The sequence below is a fragment of the Amblyomma maculatum genome, chromosome 4 (assembly GCF_055883805.1).
Source record: "Amblyomma maculatum isolate TAMU_Amacu chromosome 4, ASM5588380v1, whole genome shotgun sequence".
Classification (NCBI taxonomy): domain Eukaryota; kingdom Metazoa; phylum Arthropoda; class Arachnida; order Ixodida; family Ixodidae; genus Amblyomma; species Amblyomma maculatum.
The window spans coordinates 140,716,602-140,731,242 of record NC_139347.1 but is presented as its reverse complement, the minus strand read 5'-3'; the positions used below and the strand labels follow the sequence as shown (position 1 = coordinate 140,731,242).

The following is a 14,641-nucleotide window of genomic DNA, read 5'->3' as shown; positions in this document are numbered from 1 at the left end:
AATAACTGTTTAAAAAATGCTGCCTTTCCTCGCGTGTGGAAAATGCCACGCGTAATTCCTGTCTTCAAGTCTGGAAACAAATCTGATGTTTCCAATTATCGTCCGATTTCTCTTCTATGTGCAACCTCTAAGCTTTTCGAATTAGCTTTGCACAGCGTACTTTCCTTCCATCTCAAACATATCATAGTACCGAATCAACATGGCTTCATGTCGGGCCGCTCTACTTCTACCAACCTAGTCACGTTTATGACGTATGCCTCTGCAGCAGTCCTTCAGAGGGGTCAGGTTGACACTGTGTACTGTGATATGAGCAAAGCTTTCGACGTTGTTACTCACTCACTACTTTTTGAAAAACTTCTACTCTCTGGCGTTGAAGTCTCACTCGTAGCCCTCCTACGCAACTATCTCCTTGATCGCTTCTGCTTTGTCAGTGTCAATGGACAGACTTCTTTCGTTTACCCTGCAACGAGTGGAGTTCCTCTAGGTTCAGTACTAGACCCGCTTCTCTTCTCCGTTTTTATTAATGATGTTTCCTCGGCGATAAAGAACTCCTCGTTTCTTCTTTATGCTGATGATATAAAAATATTCAAGGTAATACATTCTTTTCAAGATTGCGTGTTGTTGCAATCGGACATATCTGCTTTTTCTGATTGGTGTGCGATGAATCGACTTACCCTCAATTCTTCCAAAACTAGGGTTGTGTCCTTTACTCGTAAAACACATAGCTTTCTCTACCATTATTCTGTGAATTCTGTGCTGTTGGATAGGGTTGATGAAATTAATGACCTTGGTGTACTTTTTGACCGCACCCTCAGCTTCTCCTCTCACACTAACCGCATTGCTCAGCGGGCTATGCGCACACTCGGATTCGTTTGCAGACTTTCGAGAGAGTTCCATACTCCACTTCCGTTCCTAAAACTGTACCTGTCCATATGCCTGCCGGTCTTGGATTATGCGTCGGTTGTTTGGAATGGCACTTGCAAATCGAACTTGGACAAGGTTGACAGAGTACAAAAAAAATTTTTACGGATATTTCATTATCGCTTTCCCTGCGCAACTTCCCCCTCTCGCTCCACCAGGAGCGCCCAACTGAATCTTCCTTCCCTTCACTGCCGTCGTATCAGACTTGATATCATATTTCTGTACAAACTCCTTCATGGCCACATTATGTGCCCTCAGCTCTTAGAGTACATCCTACTGCGCGTTCCGCGAAAGAGCATGAGGGAATTCAGACCATTTCAGGTTTCTCCTCTTCATTCCCACTCCCCTCTGGACAGGATGCAGTGGTTATTTAACTCTTTTTGTCCTCACCTTGACATCTTCCAAAACTCGCTCTGTTCATTTACATTGGATGTTCGTAGCGTTGTATTCTAAATAGTACTTTATCACTTAAAATTCCCACTTTCTAGCCTTAAATTGTATTTACTTCACTTTTTGCTTTTTCTCCTGTTCAATGCTGTCTGTATCGTGAACTACTTTTTATCCGTTTCTTACTGATATTTCAACTTTAAACTTTATATTCGAATCTTACTGCCCCTTGTTCAATTTTACTTCTTTATTGTATTATTCTGTATTTCTAGCCTGTGTTTTAAGTACCATGCACTTGTTGCGCCTGGAAGGGTTGTTTATTTTATGCATATTTTTATATTACTATAATCAATGTCAGTTATATGTTGTTGTTGTTTTTTTTTCTCTTCTATCTACCGTTCTTTTTTTTCTTTATTTCCTGGTGTGCTAAAAAATTCTCTCACTGTGTATATAAGTGATGCTACTCATTGTTTGCTTACTTTCCGTGATACTTTTCGTCTCAGTTTCATTTCATGTATTATTTATTTCTTTTTTTTGTGTTCTCTCTGTGTGTGTAAACATGTTTGTGCTTTTTCATTTTTGTTTCTTTTTTTTTACTTGTGCTGCAGCACAAAGACCACATGGTTGTTCCTGCGCACATTAAATAAAGATTGATTGATTATTATTATTATTATTATTATTATTATTATTATTATTATTATTATTATTATTATTATTATTATTATTATTATTATTATTATTATTATTATTATTATTATTATTATTATTATTATTATTATAGGGCGACTTAGTGTGTTTTCTTTATACTATAATCGAAACATTCGAGCAGATGCCGTGTCCATATGGTACCGCTAGTCCCATTATTCAAAGTTTTACAAGCTTAGTTTGCTTTTATTGTGCGTAAGGATTGCGGGTAAGAGTGGTGTGCAGCATCACAAACTACATACCATTGTTTGAAACCTTGTCCTATGACAGAAGTATAATACAAAATATTTTAATTATTCTTCTCACTAGCCTTTTCATATACCTCCGTTTTCATACATAACATCCAGGCCCCAGGACGATTAGAACTACGTGTGAAATACGGTTTGAATGAGTTGGTTGTGGTCGTTTTGATTTTTTTTTTCGGCGGGGTTCGGCTTATTTCCGCCGCCCCTGTTTCCTTTCAGCCACATTCTGATCTTTTCCATCGTTCTCGCAACGCTAAGCACCCGTGGCTTTACCAAAGCAGCAAGAAAACCTGAAGCCACATGAGCAATCCATTGCCAAGGGTTGTCAAGTTCAGCCTTTAAGAAAAAAAAAACATTGCCGACGATTGCGTTACGTCCTAGCGCGAAATTTGAGCGCAGCTCATCAGATTTTTCTCCTTTTTCTATAGATTGAGGCAGATTTCGAGCAAGACATGTATGTACAATTAGTCTTTTTTAGAGTCCATCTCTTTGACGCCCGTTCCCGGGCTTCGCGTCGGCGTTGTCGCTTTAAGCCACCATAATCGCTTGTAACCAGCTCCACTTTCACTCCCATCTTCCTTTCCTCTCTTACGGCGCGAATCAGGTGTCCACAAAAACAGCTGTGACAGATACTATGCCTTTCCAATCTTGTGAACCAATTTTGAAAGTTGTTGTTGTGGCAGTAGGAAGACGGAAAACGAAATGCACGGACCTGCTACTGGCTCTGTAGCTGAGCCACCCCCGCTGCCTCGTGCAGACAGGAGAAAATAAATAAAGAAAAGGAAGATTGAAAGAAAGACGCGCGCCACAACAACAGCCATCGTCCTCCACCGAAGTGGTGGCGGGTGCAATGACGACCCACAATACATACAAATTCGGTGGCAGTCTAGCTCCCGCCGCAAGCGGCGGTGACCTACCTGCCCCTGTCCCATCAGGGGAGTAGCTTATGAAAGGCACGCTTCAGAGTTCAAGTGGTCTTTCACACCCACCTTCCTGCTTTCCCTTACGGCACGACTCAGGTGTCCACAAAGACAGGTGTGACAGATACTGCAATTTTTCATTCCTGTGAACTGAACCCCGCCAAAAAATTAGCTGTGGCTTAGCTCTGGTTAAGCCTGAGTGATTGCGAAAGCAATACCTCCCTGGCTGCGCTTGGCTCTGCTTGTGGTTTGGCATGGCTTCGCCTTTTGCGCAACTAATGACTTACTCTGGGCACAACGTGTTTTCTACTGTTTGCTTATTCCAATGAACACACTCTTCTACAAGGCGCTTTCTTCTGTGGTAATTATATCGCTCTGCACTACTCGTAGACGATTCTTCGGCATTCAGAGAGTCCACGAAGCTACTCTCGCTCACTGAAATTGTAGAACGCCGCCGGGCTCGCCATTCTGCGGCATAGGCGCGTTGCTTAGCCAACCGCTCTTGCCTTTCTTCATCTGTCTCCTCGGCACGGCGCCGGCGTTTGCGCGCAGCACGTCGCTCCAACGACGCCTTGTACAACTCCTCAGACATGACTAACCGAAGCGCGCCTGCGGCGCCCAGTTTATCCTCTCCTTGCGAGCGCACTCACGCGGCGTGCCAAGGAGGCCGTCACGTGGTAGCCGCTGCGCCGAGCGAAGCCGAAGTTGGTTGAAGCCCCTGCTAGTCGTGCGCCACGTGACAGCGTCACGTCACGAAGCGAATAACTGGGCTTACCAATTACCACAACCACAGAGAAGCTCCTTTCTATGGGAGTGCACAATAGCTGGGACGAAATAGCAGAGGCTGTCAGAGTTTCGCAGCTGGAAAGATTAAGTCGAACAACCACGGGCAGAACTACACTCGAAATGGAAGGCCTGCAGGTAGGGGACTACGAGAAAAATCAAGCATCCCACAGGACTGGTGAGAAAGTCTAATCATTATCCCCCTCCCTCGGAACATGCATCCCATATTCAATACAGAGAGGAGAGAGAAGAGAGCAGAAGCACTAATCAGACGCTTCGATTCGATGGACAGCAAGTCGGTTGCGTACGTGGGCGCGGCAAGTGGCAAACCGGGTGTGGCGGTCGCCTTGTTGGTCGACGGGCGAGGTGCCCCGGTATCAGCCGCCGCCATTAGAAGCCGCAACATGGAAACGGCTGAAGAAGTTGCAATAGAGCTCGCTTGCGTCAGAACGCAAGCCAATTTCATAATCAGCGATAGAAAAACAGCTAGTTGGAATTTTGGAAAGGGTAGGGTCTCGCCGGAAGCGGCAAGGATTCTGGCCAGTAGACGACTAAACAGAAAAATTCGCCTAATTTGGACCCCTGCACACACGTCCGCTCCTGTCAACGAAGCGGGCCACGAGTAAGCCCGAGCTCTCTACTTCCGGGTAACTGTGGAGCCGCCCGATTGCCGGAACATGGACGAGCGTCTCCAAAATTATACGGAGATTCTTCAAATTTACAGGTTAAACAGGAGACTGGTGCCACCACCGGATAAAAGTCTAAACAATAGGGAGGCAGTCGCATGGCGGCGCCTGCAAGCTGGGAACTTTGTAAACCCGGTCTGCGCATATTATGTCCAAATGGAAGATAGGAGAAACGATAAATGCAACCACTGTGGGGAGAGAGGGACCCTCGACCATATAATCTGGGAATGTACTAGCTCCCCAGGGGCTAAAACAAATATAAATTGTAGAGAAGCCTGGGAAGCCCTGCTGCGGAGCGAGGTCCCTGCTCCACAGCTACAAGCCATCCGCCTGGCGGAAGAAGCCGCGAAGAGCCAAGTCCTCCTTGCCTGCTTCTGATCGCGGAGGTCTCTGCTCCCGTCCCTTAGGCCTGCGTGCCGGGGGCGGGAATTGGGGGCCTCCTTATCTGGTGGAAAATAAAGTTATCATCATCATCATCAACGACCTGCACCGACGGCAGAAAAGTGCTAGCAGTATTGCTTTCGCAATAAAAAAAATCAAAACGACCACAATCATCCTCATCTAAACCGTAATTCCTGTGAACCAAAACGAAAGGCACTTCAGAGCTCAAGTGGAAGCCGTGACCACATATGGTACACACTGCAAAGTTAATACTTCATGACAAAGAAAAAAAAATGAGAGAAGGCTTAGCTCTGCTATGCCGGGATATACGTAGCGAAAACAGTGACTAGCTCGGGTCAGAAAAATTTAATTTCTCCAATCTTCTACACCATTCACAGCAGCTAAACTCTCCTTGGTTTTCCATGTCGAGCGTGTATATGTTCACCGGCGTTCTATAATTCGTTTACAGGAAAGGGAAGACGCAGCATCTGTCACTCGCGGAAGGCAAGAAGCGCCTCCCGGTGGCGATGGAGCACACTCGATCCCGCTTGGTCATCACAGCTGACGACAGATGGGCGACGTCATATTCTTGACGTCACCCTAATCGAGCGACGTAACGATTTAAGTACGGCGTTGCATAGCAGATTCTGCTTGTTATGTACGCCTGTGATATTCTTAGGAGGCTTCTCTCTTTTAGGCCTCTCTCTTTTACTGCTATCCTTCTGAATATGTCTTGCACTTGATCTGCATATGTTGCTAATTTCTTAATGGTACTGGTATTGTTGCCTTTATGATTGATAACCATACCCAGGACCCTCATCTCTTCGACCTGCGGCACCTCTAGGCCCTCTACTACCACTTTGATGTTTATTGGCTTTTTGTCTCTGCTGTTGGTGTTGTACCTAAAGAGCTCCGACTTCTGCGGTGAGCATGTTAGTCCTCTGTCGGCAGCATACTTCACCACGGCGTCTGCAGCTCTCTGCAGGCTCCACTCAATTTCTGCATCACTTCCATTGTTCATCCAGATGTTAATATCGTCAGCATACATCTGAACTTTATTCCAGAGATCTCATTCAGCTTAGCTGGGAGGCCTCTCATTGCTATGTTGAATAGAAATGGAGATAACACGGCACCTTGAGGGGTTCCTTTGCTTCCTAGCCTTATGCTGGGAGACTCTGCGTCCTGAAATTTAATCACCGCCCTTCTGCCCTGAAGAAAGGTTTTAATGTAATTGTATGTTCTTTTGCCTACGTTTACCTCCTCAAGACCTTTTAGTACTGCGTCATGTCTGATATTATCGAAGGCCTTCGTGAGGTCTAGGCCTAGGATCACCTTAGTGTCTAGCCCTTTCTTGTCTATGATATCATGTCTTAGTCTGAGCATTATGTCCTGCGTGCTGAGCTTAGGTCTGAACCCTACCATCTCATGCAGCCATAGGTTTTCATCCTCCATGTATTTTGTTAATCTCGCTTGCACTACGTGTTCCATGAGCTTCCCCACACACGATGTCAGAGAGATTGGTCTTAAATATCAACAAAGAGAACATAGATAAACTAGACAGGATACTGAGGAAATGTACCAAGAGAGCTCTGGGACTTCCCATATCCACATCAACGGAACGTCTTGAGAAAATGGGTATCCACAACAGATGGGCCGAGCTAGCTGAGGGAGTTAGAATAGCTCAGCTGGAGCGACTTAGCCAATCTGAAACAGGAAGAAAAATACTAGAATGGATAGACATCAAACCGGGATACACTGCTCATAAGACAGTGGACATCCCGGAAGAGATAAGAGCCAGGATACGTGTCCCGCCTATGCCAAAAAATATGCACCCCGAATATAACAAAGAGAGGCGCAGGCATAGAGCCAGAGCCTACGAGAAAAGAATGGGAGAGCAACCAGCAGAACAAGTGGCCTACGTAGATGCTGCATGTGGACGGCAAGGAGCAGCCGTATCCGCAGTAGTCGACGGAACAGGAGCACCTGTAGTATCGGCTTCAAGCCGCACGAGAGACGCCAACGCGGCGGAGGAATTGGCAGTAGCGCTCGCTTGTGTCGGTACCAAGGCTAAATTAATACTATGCGATAGCAAAAATGCGGTCAGAAATTTTGGGAAGGGAATAATATCAGAAGAAGCTAAACGAGTCCTCGAATCGAGGCCGCTTGAGCGCAACGTGGAAATTATATGGATACCAGCACATGAATCCATCGCAGGGAATGAGGCTGCTCACGAGTTTGCCCGAGCTCTCTATCCCCGGGCGGCTGCCGAGCAGCCCTCTTGCATGGATGTAAAAGATAGCCTAATCTCGTATAAAAAGGTTAAAGAGCTCTATAAACTAAGCATAAGGGTCTATCCGCCGCAAGACCGTTCCCTCGGAAACGGGGAGGCAATTGCATGGAGGAGACTACAAGGGGGCAATCATATTAGTCCCTTTTGGGTATATGCAACAATTTCAAAAAATGAAAAGGATCTACATTGCATAACCTGTGGGAGATGGGGCACTCTAGATCATATTATTTGGGAATGTAACAACAGCCCAGGAGCTAAAGAAAATATAGGTAGAGACGCCTGGGAGACCCTGCTGCGAAGCGAGGACCCCGCTCAGCAGCAGCAAGCCATCCGCCTGGCGGCTGAGGCCGTGAAGCAACAATGTATCTTCACCAGACCTTAGTTCGCGAGGCTCCTGAGTAAGGCTCCATCAGGCCTGCGTGCCGGGGAGTCCGAAACGGAGCTTCTTCTCGGTGGAAATAAAAAGTTTTCAACAACAAACAACGTAACGATTTTAGTATTTGGCACTTTCAAATTGCGCGCCAATTGCCGTTTCTGTCACTTGCGGAGTCCCGTTGTCATCATCACGGTAGACAAGCGGAATTAGGAAGAGCGTTTCACGACCCGGGGCGTGCCACGGAAGAAAGACGAAGACGCCATACCGTGTGGTAGCGTTTCACGATGCTCTCCACTACAACAGTTCAATCGGCCTTTGGCCGAGGTACTATAGTGCCTAGGTTAGTGCCAGCAGTAATGATTACCGTGTTGTCCTTCCCCGTTTCCCAACTGGTAAGCTTCTTGTCGACTTTATTTTTCTGCATGCTGACCTCGCCGGCCGCCCTACCGTGCCCGAGGCTTCAGAGCCGCCCTTCGGAACGTGGTAGGTTTGGAAGAAATAAGCTCTACCGGACAGTTTGAAATGTCGCATGCCTGGATGGTTACATGCAAATCGGCGCAGTCTAAAGGAAAACTAGTCTCATGTGGAGATTTATTACAGCGAAAGCGTTACTTCGCTACGTTCACAGATTTCTGTCCGCTGACCGTGTCCGCAGGCCGCGTCCGCAAAATCGTGTCCGCTGGAGTTGCAATTGAGAAGTGATAGAGGTTATTGAGTGGTGTCAATCGATAGAGGCTGGCGTAATGTTATTGCAGAAAATATGATTAGGTCATTCGATAGAGGCTGACGTAATGTTATTGCAGAAAATATGATTAGGTCAATAAGTTAATTAGGCAATTAATCACAGGGGAAAATGTAAAACATGTACGCAGAAGTAATTCAGAAGTGATAGTGGTTAATAACGGGTGTCAATCGATAGCGAGGGACGTAGTGCTGTCTCCGAAAAATACCGATGCCAATACGTTAATTAGGTAAATAATTATAATAACTGGTACACATGAAAGGGAAGGCGCAATATCTGTCGCACTTGTTCTATGGACACCGCCGTAAGAGAAGGAAGGTGGGAGTGAAAGCGAAAAAAGAGAAAGGGCTGCAGGGTAGTAGAGACGTCAAGGTTGTGACGTCACGCAACCGGAAGTAGAGCCGAAAGAGGGCATATGAAGGAATTGCCGCGCAATTTGAAAGTACCAAAGACTAAAATGGGTAAACAAGAAGTGAATTAAGCAACTAGAAGCAACCAGAAGCAACAAACAGCAGTATCAGTGCTTTCGCGTTATTCTAATGCAGATTCTGCAGTGGTCTTTAATTTTTGTTTAAGAAGTACTTTGCTTTGGACTAGTTGGTTTATGGTTGAAGTGGATTATGGAGACGGCGCGAAAAGGACGAGGACAAGGAAGGAACACCAAAATAACAGGACAGGCGCCAACTTTCAACTGATGTTTATTCGCGCAAACCCTTTCATCTTTATGAAGCACCAAAACTGTATCACAAAGGCCTATCACATAGTCATCCGTCGCTGTGTTGCTGTGGATCCGGAACCAAAGGAGGTATAAAAGTGATACTTCTGGCTCCCTGGACGCTTAGATGACTCCTTTATACGTGAGGCTCTACAAGCTTGTGATAAAGTCACCTCGATTTCGATGGAAAAGTGGAAAGTTGCCGACATGGAACAGATGACGCTCAGCCGAGATGTGACTGATTCTTGCCGAAGGGGTTAGCGTTGGTGACGTTCCACATCAGCTGTGTGTGGAGTGCAGAGCCTCGTTTTGATACCTCGTCGACCACCTCTCTGCCTCCGCGCAACCGTGTAGGACACATTCGTCGGCACTGCCCTAAGCTAGGTTGCGAAGATTGTCGGCCATACAGCGGAAGAGTATTGGTTACATACGCGGACAAGTTTGGCATCGAGTCCGGCTTCCTGACGAGGCATTACGGGAGCATATCATGGGCGCCTCTGAGATAATTGATGCGTCTGGCGACCTTCCTGCCGTCGTTGTGGCTCAGTCTTCAAGTGCCACTCCGCAGGCTACTGAGGATGAAATACTGCTCATGCGTCCGAGGGTGATGTGAGCAAGGCAGCATCTCAGGCCTTGGACAAGATGCCATGTCAAGCTTCTGACAAGGAGCCAACCGCCGACGGGCCACCTCTCGTTCCCGAATTCCCCGCGAGTGTCTCCGCGGATATTTTGACCCCTATGGCCGTTGCTGTGCAGAAACGTCCAGACCAGTGTCCCCGGTTCTTGTGGCTGACGGCCTCACTGCTGTCGATGAGGCAGTCTTGAAATACCGTGCATCGTGCGCCTCCGAATCCGTTGAAGCTGGCAACAAGCATCGCCGTCGTGGTCGAACGTCGAAGCACAAAGGGAAGTGCCGGCGTTCACGGTCGAGGAGGCCTGGCGGTGGTTCGGAGGCGGTTTCGCCGTCTTCCGACAGGAAAATGGAATTGTAGGCAAAATCATATGCTGTCACCATGGCGGTCTCTGAAGAGATAGGGCTTGCAACCCTCAATGTACGGGGTCATAGGTCTCGCCAGAGACAGATGTAACTTCGGCGACGTTTGCACAGTAGGCGTCTAGATATTGTGGCTGTGCAAGAGACTAAGATCTAAAGCGAGGAGGAGGCCGAGAGGGCGCTACAGTCCTTTTTGGCAGATTTTAATGTCATTGTCGCGCATGCTGTGGGCTTGTCAGCAAGATGTTTTCCGTTTCTGCGAAAGACTCCGCCTTGTTCTGGCCAAACTTATAATATCGACGCCGAGGGCCGGATATTATGCGATCTTCTACTCTTTAGGAAGCCATGGGGGATAATTAACGTTTACGCTTTTAGTACTGTGACTCAGCGCATAGGTTTCTTTGAACACATAGCCAGCTTAATGGACTGTGACCGACATCTTGTGCTAATGGGTGACTTCAACTGCGTTTGCAACTCCCTATATCGTTCTAGTCCCGACGCACGCAGTGACAGGAGTGGTGAACTTTTGTTCCGTGTTACAGAAGATCCAGGACTACTTCATACAGGATTGTCCAGCCGTGCTTCTAGATCATTCAACAACATTCAGGGGCATGCTCACGCTCGTCTAGACCGGATTTATGCTTCTTGTGCATTAGTTTCTCACGGGCCTGTATGCGAAACTATACCGGTTTTTTTTTCTTCTGATCATTGCCTGGTGGTGGCCCGGCTCGGTGGCAATGACCATTCAAAGTTTAGGCCGCAGTGGGAACTTTGAAGTTAAACTCATCGCTGGTAAATGACCAACAATTTATCATTCGTGTGCGCTCACAGCTCAAATCATGTTTTTCCGGAAGTCTGGCCTTGTTTGCCGCCTGGGAAATGTGCAAGCAGGAAGTACGTGTGATAGCAATTGAACTCGGCTCGATTAAATCTTTCTACAGGAAACATCAGTAGCAGTCACTTAAAAAAGCTTGTGCAACCTGTATGAACTAGAATGTGAACCCCCTGACTCATATACGGACGAAATTGCTGGTGTCAGAAATGAATTACAAAGGCGTGATGCGGAATGATACAGGGGTGCCTTAATTCGATCTCGTCTCAAGCGTGCTTTGCACTGCGAACACCCAACGCCGCAAGCTTTGCTTGATGAACGTCATCATGCGACTGCAAAGCTGATTCCGAGATTAAGGCGTACTGGCACATTAGTTACGAGTGCGAATGAGGTGACGGCCTTGTTCGTCGATTATTACTCGATGTTGTTTAGTGCCACTCCTCCTGTGAGAAATTCTGACATTATTTAGCGTTTCACATCCCTGGTGACCCTTATATCAGAAAATGATTGTTCTATAATTATTAGCCCTTTGACGCAGCAGGAGGTAGAAGTGGAAATTTATCAAATACCTCTTTTAAAAACGCCTGGTCCTGATGGCATTTCCTCGGACATTTGCAAAGCTTTTAAAACTGTTCTTGCTCCTATCCTGCTAAACTTCTTCGTGATGAGTTTTGATCTAGAAGCCCTTCCCTAGACTTTTACAAAATGCCACACAGTCCTAATTCCAAAGAGAGTACTGACGAAGAAAAATTACGCTCAGTGGAAGGCTATAGACCAATCAGACTGGCAAATGTGGATTACAAGATTTTCGCCAAAGTTTATCAAATCGCTACAGTTCGCAATGGCGGTTCTCATTGGCCCTCACCAGACGTGCGGCTTGAGGGGCCGTGCCATTCAAAGTAATGTACACATTGCGCGCACAATCCTCGAATCGTGCTTCTGCTCTCATCATTAAATTGCTTTAGTTCAGGTCGACCTCGCAAAAGCCTTTGATCGAGTTCGTCATTCATTCCTGTTTTCTCTTCTGGAGCGAGCGAATGTTGGTTCTGTAGTATTGAAGGGGGTGCAACTTTGCTATAGGAATTGTTCGACTCGCCTGATTGTAAATGGCCACTTATCAAGCCCGTACCAATCAACTCTTCTGTGAAGCAAGGCTGTCCGATGTCTCCGCTGCTTCTTGCTCTTTACTTGGAGCCACTTTGAGTGTTTTACGTAACAGTAGTATTCATGGCTTCCCTCTCTTGGAAAATGAGGTTAGAGTGCTTGCATATGCGGATCATCTTGCGTTTTTCTGCACTGACAAACCAAGCAGAGAAAAATTTATATCCAGCATAAAACAATTTGGCATTATATTTCTGGTGCTCAGATGAATCACTCCAAGAGTTCTGGCCTTTGGTTTGGTTCGTGGGGCTCAACACCGCCCCTATATGCAGGAGTGGAATGGTCATGTGTGCCCCTAAATATCTGGGCGTTCCACTCTATGCAATTAAGTCAAGTGTGTTACGTTTCGCCACCGACAAGTGTGTCAGCTGACGAGGCCACCGCATAGCAACAGGCAGAACAGCGAGCGGATCGGCCATTTCGGCGCCGTTCATCGGCCGCCCAACGCTTTCTCCCGCGGGCAAGTCTCGACGTGATCTTGCCACGCGCCAAATGTGTGTGCGTGCGTGTGTGTGCAAACGCCGGCCAAAGCCCGGAGCTCGAGAGAGAGTGCAGGAGGTGGAGATGTGGTCGCGCCACCTGCGATTGAGTCATCCCGTCATGTCCAAACGTGTTTGGCTCTCCCTTCCCTGTGAGGGCTTCCCCCTTTCCCTGTGAACTGGCATGCCTATAAAGAGCAACGGCAGACTCCGCTGCGACAGACTACTTTGACGCGCCGTTGGCAGACGCTAGACACCAGCTGTGTGAGAGTGTCTGTATTCTCTCCGGGTCAGCTTCTCTGCCCGTTTCTTCATGATGTTGTAGTAAAGGTTGTTTCGTTAGAAGACGCCTCGTCTTTGCTGGGACCGTTGATGCCGTCCGCCCAGCCACGGAGCCGCCAGGCCAACGCTACCGAGGGGCCGCGAGCCGCACGTAATAACTGGTGACAGCGGTACGATACTCAGGCACACGCGAACCTAAACTTAACAACTGGTGGCAGCGGTGGGATACCGAGGCCCACGCGACCCAAATGTAACAAGTGCAAGTTATACTGGAAAGGGCGAGCTCCAGTCGTCCAGCGTTATGCTAATACATTTGTCCCCTATCGGCTTTCAATGTTCGGTCGGGCTCAGGCCTGCAACGTGTTTCTGGCGACAAAAATTTATGACGTGCTTCAGGTCCTCTACTGTGCTAGTCATTCAATCTAGCATTTTCACCGAATATTTGCAGCGTTTATTTGGTCATCAAATTCTGAACCGATTCGACGTGATATCCTATTCAGACCTGTTTGTGCGGGGGGGCTCGGCTTAGTGCACCTGTATGTGAAGCAGTTAGTTGCCCGTTTCTTCTTTTTTTGTGATTGCTCACATCCGATTATGAAAGCATTCCTGGAAGTTAATTTCATCAATTTGCTTCCCAACTTAGTGGTTTCTTCAGATTTTACTGACTGCCCGCAGTTACTAGAAGTCATGCAGGAAGTTTATGTTCGGTGCTGTTTTTGACAGTACGGTTCTCGAATGAGTACTTATATTCTGTTTCACGCAAGAGTCTATACATAGAATTTATAACAATGCTTTTTTCGCCACCTCTGTATCTTTCTTTACACTTTGGTCTTAGGGGTCGTGATGTTCTAAAGAGGGTGCGCTAAATGCAGATTTCTCGTTGCACAAAAACATTTTTCTTTACCGAAACCCTACCAGTTAACACATGGTTCAATTGGAAAAACATTTTTCTATCTTCTGTAAACTGCCGTGTGTGTGATGTGCCTGAACTAATTGAGCACTGTTTCATTAATTGCTAAGACGCAATTCTCTTTTGGGACGTGCAGCAAAGAACTCTAAAGAAAGACTTTGTTCTAAATTCGTACAGTGTGCGGTATCTTGCAGTTACACAATCTGATTACGAACCATATGACATGTTTTTCCTTATTGGACTCGTGGAAGACACGCATGTTGCATCGCAGCAGTGAATCTGTTGTTCCACCTAGACTCATTTTAGCAGAATGATGCTACATCTGAAGGACATTTATGAAGAAAATGACTTTCAACCTGACTGGTTTCCGCTCGTGACACGGTGTTTATCTTTGCCTGCCTTTTAGTTGTTATTTCTGTTGTGCAGCTCAGCAAGAGCTGAGTGCTTTGTAAATAGTCTGTGTACATAACACTTTCTGTACGTAACCACGTATAATAAATACCATGTCAGAAAAAAAACGGAGCGTGGCACAGCGGTAAAGGTCTCGGCTGGGGATCCAAGAGATGGGATTCAAATCCCTGATGGAGACTATTTTTTTTTTTAATGAGGAGGAGTCGCACACCTCTTAAGCGCTCGCCGGCAGACCTTGGCGAGGGGGCTGTGCAGCTCACAACATACATCACCATGGCTGTGACGTCACTCGGTCGTGGCATACGGCATACGCGAAGCTCGGCTCAGACCCTCGTAGTGAAGCTTTTCGCTTCAATAATGCGAGCGCCCACACCGAACTGCAGAGTACCATTCACAGTAACCGAGAACTCAAACACTCACA

The 14,641-nt window shown here is 46.9% G+C and overlaps 2 pseudogenes; both read left to right on the top strand.

Moving 5' to 3' along the window:
* Positions 1 to 3,985: 3,985 nt before the first annotated feature.
* Positions 3,986 to 5,025, top strand: LOC146193189 (uncharacterized; annotated as a pseudogene).
* A 4,333-nt stretch (positions 5,026 to 9,358) lies between these two features.
* On the top strand, positions 9,359 to 14,215 carry LOC146193188 (uncharacterized; annotated as a pseudogene).
* The last annotated feature ends 426 nt before the right edge of the window (positions 14,216 to 14,641 follow it).